At 52.1% G+C, this 16,850-nt stretch overlaps 1 long non-coding RNA gene across 1 annotated transcript; it reads right to left on the bottom strand.

Annotated features, from left to right (window-relative positions):
• Positions 1-7,731: 7,731 nt before the first annotated feature.
• On the bottom strand, positions 7,732-8,752 carry LOC116667302. The gene is made up of 2 exons (XR_004324168.1): positions 8,195-8,752; positions 7,732-7,926 (listed from the first exon to the last, which is right to left on the bottom strand). It is a non-coding gene; the product is annotated as an uncharacterized LOC116667302 (long non-coding RNA).
• Between the last annotated feature and the right edge of the window lie 8,098 nt (positions 8,753-16,850).

Genomic DNA, 16,850 nt, shown 5'->3' with positions numbered 1-16,850 from the left:
ACTGCCCCAGGGCTTCGGAAATGTTAAAAAAAAAAAAAAAGACACTATGCTGGACAAAGATATGATGCAAATGAGACAAACTCATGCTTATGTGACCCACACACTTTAACTCCTGAGTCTTAAAAAAAAAAAAAAGGTAGCTGTGGGAAGAAAGAAATCCGAAATCCTGTTGAAAGTCAGCAGTCTTAATAGACAAGCGTATGAGCTTGGCTTCGTGCGGCCCTGGATTTGAATTCCACCCTCTACATACTTGTTATAAATCCCTGCAGAGCACCTCACCTACTGACCTTGCTTCTGCAGTTGTGAAGGGGGGGACGTCCCTCCCTCATGAGTGCTCCGGGGGAATGAAGCAGGAAACGCATGACCGGCAGCAACGCGTGTCGGGCGAGACACTGGTCCTCAGCGCGTGGTAACGGTCACCGCTGCCCCCCTCGCAGGCTCAGTCCCACCCTCGTCACAGCCGGGACGGGGCGCCAGGCTCTGTGACCTGCTTCCAGCTGCATGGAAGCACAGAGAGTACAGAGAGCCCGTGAAGGCAGCTCCTAAGTACCGGCCCTCCTGACAAGGCACAGCGGCCAGGGGACACTGGAGCTCGGGGACAGAGGAGGCACAGAGGTCTGGCCATCAGGGCAGGAGCAGCCCAAACACTCGGTCGTCAGCTGCGACCTCTTCCACGGGAGGCCTGGCTCCAGCCCCTAACAGGGATTTACTAGGTTCTAACTACAGTCCCAGACACCTCGTCCAGAGGGCAGAGAACACAGCCTGGGGTGGTGGGGGGGGGCAGCCAAAACCCACTGCAGGGAACTTTTCAACATTGGGAGGAAACGTGGCGAGGCCAGGAAGGAGTTACTACCCAAGGAAGCCGGCTGGTTTCCCGCGGGGGCCCTGGTGCCACTCAGGACCCCACCGCACAGGCTTTATTCTGAATCCTGCTGGAGGAGGTGCAGAGCAGCACACCCTCCTGCCTCGGGCGTAGGTGAGCTGAGGAACAGAAGCGGGGCCTTCAGGAGAAGGGCCCAGGCCCGGCAGCCAGCAGCTGGGTGAAAGCAAAGGGAAATGGCCAGCAGGGCGGTGGGGAAGCTGCCACCCACCCTACAGTGTGGCTGAATAATCCACTCGGCTAACGAGGAGTGGCCTCACCTCTCCGCTGGATTAGTCACGCAGTTAAAATTATTGTTCAGATAGTGTTCTATTTATACACCAAGGGGCTAAGTGTGGAACCATGTGACTCCACAAGTATTCAAAATTATCCCATACAGACTGAAATGAAAACCGTGAATGATAAAATAAAGCCAGACCAGATCACCTCGACTTCCAGGTGCTCAGAGCTAGAAGGTGGCCAACATTAACATTGAGATGGTTTTTACTCACAGTCAGACCAAGGAGGAACATGTTTCCATTTCAGTCACTTAAAAAAAACAAAACAAAACAAAACAAAAAACCTCAAACACCTTGTAAGTATAAGAAGTGATTTTGAATCTGAATAACCCCCTTTTCCAAATGTGGTCAAACAAGGTTCTAAGAACAACTGAAGCCAAGCCAGTTTCCTTGAGTGTCCAGCGAGAAGACATTGTTCTGACTTTCCCTGACTAACTGAACTGTCGTGTCGTCTGACTAAAAGTAGAAAACACGTAAGTGCTGCAACTTCTAGAACAGCGGCTTTGGGGACAGAGAATTGGAGACCTGGGTTCTAATCTCCTGGTCTGGATGAGCTTGTCGAAACGTGCTGTGCATTCACCATGGCACTCTTCCGAGTAAATAAGGGGTCTGGGAGGAGAGAACGTTAGTCCTCTCCCTCCAGTGACTTAGCATCTCGTTGATGTCACAAGATTAAGGCCAAAGGAACAGGGTGCCTGGGAAGACAATTTGCGATGAGGTCCCACGCTGGGACAGACTTCTAAGGAATGAGGAGGGAGAGCTGGTGGGGATGGGGGGTAGGGGGAGATGAAGGGCAGTGCGTGGGGCGTGGGGGGAGCCCGCCGGGGCTGCCTCGGTGAGGCCAGTGGGGACAGGAGATGTGGGGAGACCTCTGGAAGCCAGACTGCGGAGCTCAGGTGTATGGTGCAGGACCCTGTTTACCGCAGGTTCATTCCACACCCGCTGGGCGCCAGGCACCGCAAGGGCGTCAGGAAATGACGTGGTGGGGAGGAATGAAAGTGGTGTTGAACAGACGTGCGGCTGCAGGAACCGGATGGGAAGCAGAACCTCCAGAGGGGGCTCTGGACAGCTGACCGAGAACGAGGCCCCCGCACGGGTGCTGGTGAGGACGCAGAGGGAAGGAGGGGAAAAAGTGTGATACCTGGAAGGAAGTGGGGGCTACCGCCCAGAAATGGGAGACGATTTAAATGATGCAGAAATGAGCAGGCTCCCAACCTGGGTGAGCAGGTAGACCTTGTCCCAGAGATGGAGACAGTTGTCGGGTGACCCAGGCAGGCCCTCAGCTGGCCCGCAGGACAAATGAGGGTGCGAGCAATTTCCCTGCTGCTTTATAGGAGCTTTGTGAGATTATGTGAGAAATTGCTTGTAAAATAATTTAAAAACATATCTGGCCCAGAATCAGAAAATGCTCTACTTAATATGCTGCTGACTGGGCTGCGGTCCTCTTGCTCACAACTTCACTTCTCTGTTATTCATTTCGGACACACGTAGTTGTTTTCTGACTCGAAATTACACCATTTTTAGAAACACTAGCAGCAAATGCCAACCCTGCAGCCACAGCCCCACCGCTTACGTGCTAAGACTGTCCTCTGGGCTGCGGCACAGTGACTACGTGTGAAGCACTTTCTAGTTGCAGCTTTATCTCCTTGCCTGGCGGGCTCCTAATCTCAGCGAGGCCTTCTCTCGCCCTGACCGTCTGGCTCGGGTGGTCTGGTCTAACTCCACTGCTCACCCGCAGGACGAGGAAGCCCTTGATGGGTGCAGGGTGACAGGGCAACTGGCGGGGGCACGACTGCCTTCCCCACGCAGGGTCCTCCTGCGGCCAGGGACTGGGCACCCTGCTCACCTCGCGCACCTATTTGCGGGGACAGACGGACTTCCAGTAACTGGATCTTTAATGCTGTTTTAAAGGGCCTCGGTGGTCGCACTTGCAAAGGCTGGCAGTGCAGCTGAAGGAAAAGGGCCAGTAGAGAGCAGAGTGAGAGAGAAGGTGCCGGACAGCTCGAGAACCAAGCCGTCCTCTTCTGCCTCCTCTATTCTGGCGTCTCAGCGCTCGGCCCCTCTCCCACCCCAGCGTCCCCTCCGTGGTGCTGACACGGAGCCTGAAAAGAGGGAAGGGGTGGACAGAGGGAGCGAGAAGCCACGAGAGGCCCCAGGGAGACTGAGGGGGCCCGAGCCCCCAGCGCCTCCCTGTGCACCGCACTCCCGCCCTCTCCCCACGTCATTTCCAGTGAAGCCCGACTTCCTGCGCAGCTGCTTCAGCCCTCAGAGGGCAGGCATCCCTTTGGAGTCTCCAAGGGGCTCAGACCCTCTGCTGGAGCCCTAGAAGAGGCTCACTGAACCTGGCCGTGACAGAAGGTGAAAGTCATAGAAAAGATGTTAAACGTTTACTTGACAGAAAGGACTGGCAGAAATTCAGGTATTTTCACAGAAATTCATAATATTTGCACTAAAATCTTCCATTCCCCTGGATTTTAGTCCTTTTCTTTTATGGCAAATTATTTAAGATCTGACACATTTATTACCTTCAAGCTCCATATTTAGTTCCCAAGAATGTTGTGAGGATTAACAACCCCGGGTCACATGTGTTCCTTAAAGGGATTACCTAAGGTGAACGAGCAGAATGCGTCACATCACGCTTAACATACTGGGTGCTGCAGCCCCATAATTATTGCATTACATCTGTCTCAGATACATCCAAAAATCTCATGACTTCTTACATCTGCTTAAATAATAATTGTTAAATTGCCATGAGGATTCCAAAGCATTAAGAACTGTACAAAGAAAATTTCAGTGCTTTCCTCTTTATATACTCAAAGCACAGTTTTCAGTGTCCTTAAAATTCATCTTCCAACCTGCTCATAAAATTGAAAGTCTGCACACAGTATGGAAAGGGAGAGTTAACTCGGACGGTAAAACAGTTGAAAATGAAGACAACCTTCAAAAGAACTGAGAAAATGCCTTTTACAACGGTGTACAGTTATGGTCTGGCTCGCAGGGGGAAAGCCGACCCAAAACTGAATGTTCTCATAGGTCCGAATTTCTCTACATGGAACACTTTTTGGTAATAAGCCAGAAGCTGTGTGTGTGTGTGTGTGTGTGTGTGTGTGCGCGTGTGTGTGCGTGTGTGTGCGTGCGTGTGTGTGAGAAATTTACTCATTCATTCACGTAATTAATGCTGATTGAGCCCCTAGTTCATGACAGGAGCTGGGAATAGAAGATGAACAAGACAGGCAGGAATCCCTGCCTTCATAAACGTATGTGCCAGAGGACAATACATAAGCAAGTGCACAAGTCACCCAATCATTTATACGTAGACTCAAAGGTATTTGTGCACATAGACTGTGCTTTCTATTAAAACAGTTACTTCCTTTCTGTCTGCAGTAAGATCTTAATAGCACAATAATTACAATCTGTAGTTCCTCATTGTTTTCTGCTTTCATGAAGCTTTTCAACCTCTCCTTGGTGGATACCTGAAGAATGCTGGGTGGTTAACCAAAATCTAGAAAATATAGCTCAAAAATGCTGGCTCTTGAGTTAAGCCAAGACGACATTCAAAAGTGAATTCCTTGCTTCAGGTTCAAGATGGCAAGCGAATGCAACGTACATGGCCGCTCTTCCCTCCCCGGATCCCACTCACCTGAGAGCAGAAGAAGGAGGTATCAACGAACAGACCCAAGGAGTGCGACACATGGGAAGAGTCAGCTATCAATGAAGCAGAATTGTGGACAGATTCTGGAACACGGGAAATGGGTGGAATATTTTAAGAGGAAAAAAAGCAGAGCAGAGGAAGCTACAATCCAGAGCCTGCATGAGGGAAGAGTGAAGGGGACGCCCACGAGGGGCACCGTCGAGGGTCCAAACTCAAGAGCCAAGGGGGTATGTGTACAGCTGAATCGCTCCGCTGTGCGCCAGGAATTAGCACAACACTGCAACTGACCAGACTTCAATAAAAACCTTTAAAAACGTCAGTGGGGGAGGAGTGACGTCACCCAGATGGCGGAGTAGGAAACCCAGCCTCTTTCCCCGACAAAGACTGACAATTAGACAGCAATCCACAAATAAAAACAGTTCTGTGAGAGCTCTGGAGTCCACTCCAGGAACCCCAGCAACACAAGGGACAAAGCCCAAGAATGACCACACAAGACGAGAAGGAGGAGGCCCCTTTTGCTGCATCAGCCCATCCCCAAGCAGACAGCTTGTGCCAAGAGCGAGCTCCCAGCCACAAAGAGGCCCCCTCATGGAAAACGGGAGACTAGGGTGAACAACTGGCTTCCCTGGCTCTGGGGGCGCGGGGCGAAGGTCTTGCTGTGCTTTCAATGCGCCCAGGCCGGCCACGCTGAGGTATCTAGAGACAGCTAGGACGACGGGAGAAGAGCAGGGCAATCAAACATCAAACGCACAGCAACCCAGCGACCAAGGCTCCCAGGGCCTGCTCTGCAGGGACCCCAGCAGCCTCCGCCTCGGAAGAAACCAATGGCCAGCTGCATATCTCGCTGGTTTGAGCCCCACGGATGCACGGTCACTGATGCCGGCTGCCTAAGTCCTCCCTATCCTCGTCCTCGCTCCCCAGCCCCACCCAGCCTCCACTGAGCCTGGGATCTGCACAGGCAGCCAGCTCGGGCTTCTGAGGCCGTGTAAGTGCAAGATGCCAGCTTACAGCCCCTGCGCCCAGGGCTAACTCCTCTCGCTGCACACCGCATGCCCTGAGCCTGACCCTCAGCACCAGCCTCATGGCCAAGGGCACACCCATGGCAAGATCTTCTGGCCACAGAAGTGCACTCTGACAGCCAAGGCCAGGATTCGACCCCTCTCCTGTCGCTGGCCTGTACCACAGAGCTTACCTGTAACTAGCCCCATCTGCACACCTGCACACCTCCAGCCCAGCCCCCATCACTGGTCCACTGCTGCGTGCATGCTGGTGGGAGACAGTGCGGCCACTAGAGCAGCACTCTGAGAGCGGGGGCCCCTGCAGCTGCCCTGGGCCCAGATCCAGGCCCGTCTCCGGTCACTGGCCCATGCCACTGGGCTCTCCTGCGGCTAGCCCTTCAGGCTGTGTTCCTGCATGCCCCAGTCCGCCTCCTAACACTAGCCTCCACTGCTGAGAACCCTGCTGAGGACCGGCGCTCACAGACAGAAAATCAATGCGGAAACGTTGCATTTGAACCATACCATAGACCAGTGAACCTAAGAGGCGTATACAGATCTTTCCATCTGACAGCACGGAAGGCGCACTCTTCCCAAGCAGCCACAGACCTTCCTCCGGGAGGGCGCGCACGACAGGTCACAGGACAAGTCTCGGAAAATTTAAGAAGACTGAGATCGTAACGAGTATCTTTCCTGACCACAGTGGTAGGAAGCTAGAAATCAGTCATAGGAGGAAAACTGGAATATTCACAGATATTTGGAGATTAAACCACACACTCCAGAAAACTAAGTCAAAGATGAAATCAAAAAATATCTTGAACAAAAGTGGAAACACAACATACCAAAATTTAAGAGATACAGCAAAAGCCGTGATAAGAAGGAATCATACGGTGTAAATGCCCACACTAAGAAAAAAGAAAAAATCTCAAACAGCTTTACAGCTCAGGGAACTAGACAGACAAGAACAAACCAAGCACAAAGCTAGCAAAGGAAGCAGATAAAGATAATGAGAGATAAATGAAATAACAGAAAAACAGTCAAAAAGGTCAACAAAACTAAACGCTGGTTTTCTGAAAAGACATACAATACTGACAAATGTTAGCTAGAATCACCAAGAAAAAAAGGAAGTTCAAATAAATAAAATTACAAATGAAAGAGGAGAAGTTAAAACTGATACCTCAGAAATACAAAGGATTATGAGACTACTATGAAAAATTATATGCCCACAAACTGGATAACCCACAAGAAATGGATAAATATCTAGAAACGTGCAACCTGCCAAGTCTGAATCAGGAAGAAACAGGAAATCTCAACAGACCAATAACGAGTAAGGGGGTATAATCAGTAATCAAAGACCTCCCAACAAAGGGAAGTCCAGGGTCGGATGCCTTCACGGTGAATCCTATCAAACGTTTTTAAAAGAATTAACGCCCATTATTCTCCAATTTTTCCCCAAAAAATTAAACAGGAAGAAATACTCTCAAACTCATTTTATGAGCCCGGCGTTACCCTGATACAAAAGCCAGATAGGATTCTGCAAGAAAACTATAGCCCAATATCGCTGATGAATGTCGATGCGAAAGTTCTCAGTCATTCCTCAGAGCTGAAGTAGCCAGCTCTGTGTGTGTGAAATACGGTGTTGCGTTTTATTCTCTAGCACTAGTATTTATAATAAGAAGACATGGAATAAAGATTTGAACCAAAGAAAAGACTGAAAATTAAGTATGTTCAGTTCCTGGAAACTGAACTGCAAGATAAATTAGAATCTCCACGACAGGAGGACGTAAGAGCATTGAAAGTGAGGATACCACACACCCAGGGCGCGCCCTGGGGCCTTCTCCTGTAATTTCACATCCGTTCCTCAGTTATGTTGCGAGACAAAGAGCAAGAATCCCCCAAAGCCTGACAAAAATCACTAGATTTTAAAACTGTTTATACATATTTATTTCAACGACAACTCTCTCGTACGCTTGCTTTTCACTTCAGAGCACTGCTCATACTTGATCAGAAAGAGCAGCCACACAATTACACAGCAGCGCTTCTGTGTATCACAATGGTGAGGACTGTTCTCTTGGGTAAAGTGTGACTTGATTCCTTGAAGAGTGGCATGACGTTTCAGAGCTGCAAGAGACGAAAAAGCAGAACTAAGACCCATCATCCAGCGTGGCTATAAATCGCACCCCTCCTCCGGGAAGGGGCGGCGGGCGGGAGGCTGGCTGGCGCCCCCGCCCTCGCAGTTCTGGTGGGAGGCCATCAGAGGCCGCCCTTCCTGGAAGGGAGGAGGCCGACAGGAGGCTTTCCCAGGGCCCCTGCTCTCGCCCTGGCTTCCCGGCTTCCGTCTCCGCAGCCTCTCAGCCAGCCTCCCACTTTCTCCGTCACAAAAAGCTACCTTGTGTGCTACCCACGTGTGGGTCTCTGGTGCTGCGCAGCTCTGAACGGTCGGGTCAGCACTTCACACTGAGCTTTGGGTTGGAGTTAAGTGCCTGACGTTAAGCTTCCGATTGCAGAGGCATCTATTCCAAAAGACGTCCTTCTGCAATGAACGCCCTGCCGTGCGACCGCTGCCAGCAAAACAGCCGGGGAGGGGTTAGGCCGCTGCCCCCCAGGAGTCCTCTCAGGAAGCCCTGGGAGCTGGGTAACTACTCCAGTGACCTCCCCTCTCCCGGCCGCGCCCTCTCTCCCACTCTTACGCCTTAAATTAGACAAGAGTGAACCCCTTTAAGCCTGGACACCCCGCCTTGGTCCTAACAAGGCAGGGCCCCAGGCCCACTCCCTCTCCACCGTGACCTCACGCGTGCCCTCCAGGCCCTAAGTCATCCTCTCCATCCCTGTGGCGGAGGTGCGTCCTGCGGTTGCACGGAGACCCCCGGGCCGGCCCAGCTACAACGTTGCCTCTGGGCCGGAACTGTCTGGGGGGTCAGCACGATGACACAGGCCCAGGCGAGCGCCCCAGGCCCTGCCGCCCGAGAGCACGGCTGCTGATAGGCCGAGACCCGCCCCGACAACTTCCGGGAGCGCAGAAGCCACGCCCCCGGAGCCGGCCCCGCCTCCCTCCTCGGCCCCACGCCCCTGAGCCTGGCCGGGGTGGGATGGGGGCGTCGGCCAGCAGCCGGCGGCCAGCGCCAGAGCGGAGGGAGCGGACGGAGGTCTGGGCTCCACGAGACCACGGCCACGAGGTCTGACACCCGGCCACGGGGCGCGGGCCGCGCAAACTGCTGTGTGGGAAGGGCGCCAGCCGAGCGCCCTCTGCCGCAGTTTCCTCCCGGGTGGAGACTAAGGGGTCAAAGGGGGAAAGTAAGCCGCAGCCTCAGCGCGGGCCTGAGTAGTCAGGCGGGGTCGGCCCCCAGGCCCCCGAGAGCCCACCTCTCAGTTCTCAGGGACCCTAGTGTCTGGCAGGAGGGAACTCTGCCGCTTCTGAGGGCGCTGTCTCCAGACGCGGTTCCAGGGTGGACTCCCCACCAGTCCTTCCGGGAAGGAGGGAAAGGACGGCCACGCGGGGGGCATCTGGAAGGCAGCCCTGTACTGGGAACGAACGCCCTCTGTTCCGGTGTTACCACCTTCAGGGCCGCCCATGGCGTGCGGCTGCAGCTGCACACCTCCAGGGGGTGCCATCCGTGTTTGCCACAATGGCAGTGGCGCCCCAAGGAGCCATGCAGCTGGGCGGCCTGGCCTGCTCATTTGGTGACAGTGGATGGTGGTTGGCTTTCTCCGTTTTCTCCTCTTTTTTCTCCTCCTCATCGTCCCACCCCTCCCCTTCCTCCTCCTCAGTGTCCTCACTGGCAATCAGAGGAGGAAGGGGGTCCATGGAGGATGTAGTTCAAGGGTCAGACTTGCCCTGGGAACAGACCCAGCCTGGGGAAGGAAGGAGGAAAGAGACGCGACTGGTTTCCTTTCTGTTTCGAAGTGGACAAGGCAGACCTAACAAAGCAACAAACAAAAACTCACCAGGAAACCTTAAGCTTAAGAGAAAGGAATGAGGAGATACTGGAACGGAGACCCACGTCTCCTTTGTCCTGCCCAGAAGAATGCCCTCTGTCAGTCAGTCCCACCTGGATAGCCGGTGGGCGAGACCAAGACGAGGACCTGCATGTTCTGACGCAAGTCCCTTAAGCATTCTCCTGCTGCCCACTTTCTACCTTGTTTATCAATTTCTATTCTTTAAATTCTATGCAATTTCTATTCTTAAAAGAAGCAAATAAACAGGGAGTCAGGGTGATACAGTGAAAGGTGTACAGGACTGCAAGGCAGAGTTTCTCACAAGCAGTCAGTGGGGGTGCTTAGCAGTGGAACTTGAGAAACGATTTTCTCTAGGCCTCCTTGTTGGAGAAAATGAGGGAATTGTGCTGGACGATCCCTACGGAGATCATTCTGAAATTTGCTGTGGACTTCCCACTCGCTCCATCACTTCACTCGCTGGAAGTGAAGCACAGGACCTTTAACACGCTGAAGGGCCATGATTTATTCGGGTGACCTCCTTCCCTGTGCTCAGACGCTGCAGCCCCACAGAGTCAACTTCTGTAACCGCTGACAGCTCCCCCAGTGCCTGAGCTCAGGACCCAGGGAAGACACAGCAAGGCACAGGCTGATCCCCCACCCTTCCGACCGCTGTTTAGGGGGCAGTTCCGTGTGCCTGGCTCCGCGTGAGATCCCGGAAAGCAGACGGATCAGGCGGACGTTCTGTCTTCCGAGCGTCCACAGTCCAGGGCGGGGGTACAGCACAAGCTCTGTCACAGCAGTGCGGGAGGGGCGCTGCGGCCACCCCCGCAGGTGGCCCTCCGCCAGCGGGGTCCCACAGCCCCGGGAACCGGGCCCACGGGACTCGACGGTGGGGGAGGGAGTCCGCTCATAGCGAATGGGGGCGCACGTCACTGCCTTCAGTGACGACTGGACAGGTCACAGCTAACCCTCAAGGCAGAAGGCAGCTCTGCCTCAGAGGAGGAAACCCACAGGCGTTCGAGTTGCAACGGTGCCATTTGTCACTTGGAGGAAGCCATTGGGCCACCGTGGGCTTCAGAAATTCTGCTGATCATCACCCTCCAGGGCCAGGAAGGGGCTGGGGCTTCACCGCAGGGCGGACCAAGCGCCGCTCAATCACTCAAGCCGTCTCTCCCCCTCCCCCCGCCCTCCCCCACCCCCGCCATCCTTCGTCCAAGTCCTCTGGGCACACTATCTCTGAGAGGACAGAGTGACATCTGTGTCCCCCCCCCCCAGACCCCCACTGGGACAGCAGGCAGGGGAGCTCTGCTGACATCTGCTGTGAAAAAGCCTCGGAGCGTCCCTGGCTCAGGCTCCCGGGGCTGGGGGGACGGCAGCCTGCGGAAGATGGAAACTTAACGCGGAGCGTATGAGCGCGGAGGCCTCATCTCCTCTCACCCCGCCCAGTCAGCGCGCCGCCGGGGGCCGGCCGACCCACCTCGGGGACCACGGGGAGCCCGCAGCCCGCGGCCGCGGGGAGCTCCCGGCCGGGCGGAGGGACAGGCGTGCCCGGGCTCAGTGGGTTAGCCGCGAGCCCGCGGCGGCGGTGGCAGAGCCGAGCTCAGAGCCGTCTCTCTGGGTGGGTGGGCGCTGACCCCGAGGCAGGGCAGGGGTCCCACCCACCTCACAGGGCCGCGGGGTGGGTGCAGGTCACAGGGTGCCGGGATGCGCAGAAACCCCAGCTCCTCCTCCCTGGACGAGAACCCCAGGCGGGAACAGAGGGCAAAGAAGCCAGGCCGGGCTCACCCACTGCCTTGGCCCTGCCTGGCTGGGGCACACACCCTGCCTGGCCCGGGCACACGGGTGACCCTGCCTGGCCCGGGCATGCGGGTGACCCTGCCTGGCCCGGGCACGCGGGTGACCCTGCCTGGCCTGGGCATGCGGGTGACCCTGCCTGGCCCGGGCACACACCCTGCCTGGCCCGGGCACGCGGGTGACCCTGCCTGGCCCAGGCACGCGGGTGTCCTCGCGCCCTGGGGGCAGAGGGAAGCAGCTGACCCGGCCGCCGGGCTGGCGCGGGCCTGGAGGGCCTGGGAGGCAGCACGGCTGCCCACCCCGGGCCTGCACGGAGCCAGGGGCCCTGAGCACCCTGTCCACCGCCTGTCGGCTCACAAATGAGGTGACAACCACGCGCTCTTCTGAGCCAGCTGAGTTTCCAGGCACCGAGTCAGGTAGCCTTATTTAGTCCTCTAATTTAACCCGTTTTGTTTTTTTTAAATCCTGCTTTGGGAATTTACAGTGCTTTTTTTCCTTTTACACTATTCTTTTAGAGCAGTTTTAGGTTCACAACCAAACTGAGAGGAAGGTACAGAGGTTGCCCTCTACCCCTGACCCCTGCCACGCGCACTGTCAGCACCCCCAGGGAGGGACGCTTGTTCAGCCGACGGACCTCCACGGACACAGGACACATCGTTGTCGCCCAGGGTCCAGCGTCCGCCTCAGGCGTCCCTCCTGGTGTTGAGCAGACGGAGCCGCTCAAGGCGTTTTATTGAACTGGCGGTGTTTCCTTCCGCTCAGCCCCAGCTGCGAGTTCGGGGGGAACTACCTCTTCCCGCAGTGTTCTGGTGGGAAAGTTCAGCCCCGGCTTTGGAGAGAACACAGCACGGCTGACCCTCTCCCCTCGGCGTGGTGTGTGAGATCACCCAGTGACACGGGACGCCAGTCAGCCTCGGGGTCATGGGAGAAATCAGGACACTGATTAATCAAAAGGCCAGAGTCAAGAGGGGGACAAAGGCCACCCTGCAGAGGTGCTGTCTCAGTGGCCCAGTGACAAGCTGTTCCCTCTTCGTCAGCTTTGCCAAAGCTCGTGAGCACAGTCCTGTCAGCAGAGGAGAGGGTGACAAAGGACGTAGAGCAGGTGACATCCACGGAGAGGCCGGGTGCTCCTGAAACTGACAGCTCTGCGTCTCCATCCAGGGAAGCTGGGCACAGGGTCACCTAACTGGTGTGACTGACTTGGAGAGAAAGCCCATCACGAGGAGAGGGCATCGGAGGGTCACCGACGCTTTCTCACTGCTGGGCTTTTGATGATATTCTGCCCCAGACCTCTGCTGGCAAAGACCTTATCACCAACCGCAATGGTGAGGGGTGCCGCCCCCTCTCCCCGCGCCCCCGACACACTCCCCCATCAGAGCACCCTGAGGGAGCTGGCGCAGCACTACCGGCATGCAGGGACCGGGGACCCCAGGACACCTGTGTGTCTGCTCTGGGGCACTCGCTCATCCTAAAGAGAGGACCATGACACAGGCCCCGTCACAGTCAAATGCTCTGGGCTCCTGGGCGTTAACTTTCCACTAAAAAGGCCCCCCGGCCCGGCTCAGCTCAGCCACCACAGGAAGGGCAAACCTCCCACTGACTCTGCACTCCCTCAGACGGAGCCTGCATTACCCGCCCTGGAAGGAAGCCTCGGGCCCTTACATAAGGGCCCTGTCGCTCCCACTCCAAGTCTCCACTCTGTACCCTGCTTTGTTTTCCTCGTATCATTTCCACTTATTATTACCTGTGCTTGTCTTGTCTGTGTGAGTGCTGCACCCCCTGGACTGAAAGCTCCAGGAAGGCGAGGACCCCATGTATCTCAGCCACCACTGTGACTCCAGTGACAGAACAGAGAGGTGCCAAGTGGTGTAAATTTACCCAACACGAACCCTGGGAGTGTGTCCCCTAAGGACGCTACTTGACTGTACACTCCATCAGCATAGTGAAATAAACCAAAAAAGAAAAAGCTGTCGGCACGGGAGGCAGGGGGTTCAGCAGGCTGATTGGTAGTGAAGCGAGACTCGAGCAAGACCAGCTAGGCACGAGGCGTGGTCCAGCCAGAGCCCAGCAGGCAGAAGGGGAAACCCATACACACCTGTTGCGTCTAAATGTGCTGAGAAAGAATGGAGACCTGTGACACAGAGTTTAGGGTTGAATTAATGATTAGCATTGGATCAGCGACAGAAACTAAGCACACAGGACAATTATTTAGTCTAAGAGGAGCAGAATATTTTTGAGGAAGGTTTAAATTATTACAATTTACTCCATGGTTCAGATTTGAATAGCATTTAAAAGGTCATATTAAAGTAAATTCTAAATATTGATCTTACCAAAGATATAAGGAAATATTTTTAGAAGGTGGGGTGGGGGACCAAAGAGGTGGATGTTTGTAGTGGAGGAAAGGGAGAAAGAGAGAGGCATATCTTTATCTTCCATAATGGAATATAAATTGACATTATCTAAAACTGAAAAATTAAGAACTAGTCATCTAAAAATGTTACTTAGAGATATGAAGGCATATACCAAAAGAATCATCGAAGGAGTTGAAAGTGTTGCCTCTGAAGGAACAGGAACCTTTGCCTCTAGTAACAAGGCTTTTAAAATACTTGCTTTTAAACTATGTTGTAAAAAATAAAATCTGATAAAACTACAACAAAAGAGTGATGGGGCAGGCCGTTCCCAGCAGAGAGTGGAGTGGCACTGCTTCAGGGTCGCAGGGTGTTCTGTTTGCACAGGGTCAGGACACGGAGGAGAAGGCAGGAAGGATGGGTCTGGGAGTCACCTCCGTTCACGTTGGGCAGAGCCCCATGGGGAGGCTGCTTCCACCCTAACAATGAGGAGAGGTTGGATCATCCACCAAGTCATGACTTGTCTTGAACCCAGCAGAGAGCAAAGGCTGAATTCCAAAGAATGACAAGCCCTTCCCAGCAGAGGGGACAGAATACCTCTTTGACCACTGAAAGAATGCAGGAGAAAAAGAGGCTGCGGTAGAAGTGGATAGGAAGACATCAGCTAAAAGGTGAACAGATTTCCAATGGCCACATGCAGCTCATCTATCAGTTTAGCACTCAGAGCCCCTGAGTGCAGAAGTTTGCACTCATCCCAAGACTCTTCCACGAAACTCCTCTCACTGCTTATAAGAAAGACTGGAACTCACAGGGCAGGGGGCCTGAGAGAGCTCCTCTCATTAACACGGATGTGTGGCTGGTGAATGCAGCTTCTAGGGGGTGGGCATAAAACACCACATGCTTCCCCAGATGTTCTTCTCCTGTGAAGCAAAAGCCTTAAGCCAGAGGGAGCAGCAGCAAATCCTCTTCCCCTAGGACTGCTGAACAAGAAGAAGAAGGGAGCCTGTCTGCATCTATGGGAGGGGCAGAAGCCCTGTCTCCTGCCCCAGGAACCAGCCAAAGAGCCACTGGGTCTGGAGGAGGGGTAGACACATCCGCTGTCTGCCCGTGGAGTAGGGAATGATGTCCATCATTCCATAAAAAATTACGAGACACATAGTAAATCAAAGAAAACACAACCCACTGTTAACAGATGAAGGAATCAATAAAATCAGATTCAGAGATGACCCAGATGTTGTAACTCTTAGGGAATTTAAAGTAACTGCAATTAATATGTTAAAGGATTAGTGGAATGTTCACAGCAGCACTATTTACAACAGCCAAGACATGGGAACAACCCAAATGTCCATCACCAGATGGCTGGATAAAGAAGATGTGGTACATATATACAATGGAATACTACTTGGCCATAAAAAAGAATAAAATAATGCCATTTGCAGCAACATGGATGGACCTGGAGATTGTCATTCTAAGTGAAGTAAGTCAGACAGAGAAAGAAAAATATATGGTATCACTTATATGTGGAATCTAAAAAATAATAACAATAATAATGACACAAATGAACTAATTATTATTTTGATTTCTTGAATATGTGTAAGCACATCTGATTGTCCTTTGATTGGATTACCGCATTCTGTTGATTCTTATTTTGTAGTTGGCATTATTCGTTTGATAACTATGTAAGTTTAAAAAGCTAAAGATCTACTCTGTTCTTAGAAACAATAATTAGTACATATATGAAAACTAAAAAAAAAAAGTGCAGTATGCAGTATACTGTATATATGTATTTACATGCAATATAATGTGCTTGTGCAGTCGAACTGTTAAAAAAAATATGTTAAAGGATAGTGGAAAAGATGGACCAATGCATAAACAGATAGGAAATTTAAGCAGAGCAAATGGAAACTATCTTTTAAAAATCAAACGGAAATGCTACAAATGGAAAACACAATATCAGATATGAAGAATTTCTTTGATGGGTTTATTAGCAAACTGAACACAGGTAGAAGGGAAAAAATCAATAAACTTGCATTTACATTTTTAAAAACTGATCCAAAATTAAACAGAAAGAGAAAATAAAGTTAGGGAAAAAAGAAGAGGGTGTCCAAGATCAGTTGGGCAATTTTAAATTGTCTAATATATTTGGAATTGGACTCTCAGAGGAAAAAGAATGAAGAGAAAGAGGTAGAAGAGATATTTAAAGAGATAATGGAAGAGAATTTTCTAAAATTAATGAGAAAACAGCAAATCATGATTTCAAGAAACTCAGAGAACTCAGGCAGGATAAACAAAATACACATAAATGCAAACGCACGTTAGACACACCAAACTGCTGATGAAGGGGAAATCTTGAAGCAGCAGGAGAGGAGTCTGAAGAGGTAAAGAGGGACCAGATCACAAGGAGTTTTATACCCTGTGCAAACAATTTCCCCCACTGACGACAAAGAGAAGCCACTAAAGGATTTTAAACAGAGAAATGGCTTGGTTGAATTTACCTTTTAGAAAGATCTCTCTAGCAGCAGCGTGAAGAGTTGTTTGGAGGAGGAGAAACAGAAGAATGGATAGATGCACTGTGGTGTGTTTCCATAGTGAAATAACACACAGCAGTAAAAATAAACTAGAGCTAAACATACGACCATGGGTGAATTTTATAAGCAGAAGGTTAAATAAAAATATCAGCCTGCAAAGGAAAAAATATGATACAATTTAAATAAGATTTAGAAGCAATATTGTTAAGGAATTAGGAACATAAAAATAAAATTCATGGGAATGTAAAAATAAAACAGCCCGGGGACAGGGGAGGGGTTGAGAAGAGGATGCAATCAGCAAGGAGCCACAGAGTTTTAAAGGTATTAGTGATATTTTATTTCTCATTTGCAAATCATATATCTAATGAAAGGTTAATACCCAAAATATATAAAGAACTCATACAACCGAATAGCAGAAAAACAGACTATCTGATTAAAA

This window comes from Camelus ferus, chromosome 11 (assembly GCF_009834535.1).
Source record: "Camelus ferus isolate YT-003-E chromosome 11, BCGSAC_Cfer_1.0, whole genome shotgun sequence".
Taxonomy (NCBI): Eukaryota; Metazoa; Chordata; class Mammalia; order Artiodactyla; family Camelidae; genus Camelus; species Camelus ferus.
Note: the sequence above shows the minus strand (reverse complement) of the source record. Positions and strands in the feature narration are given on the sequence as shown.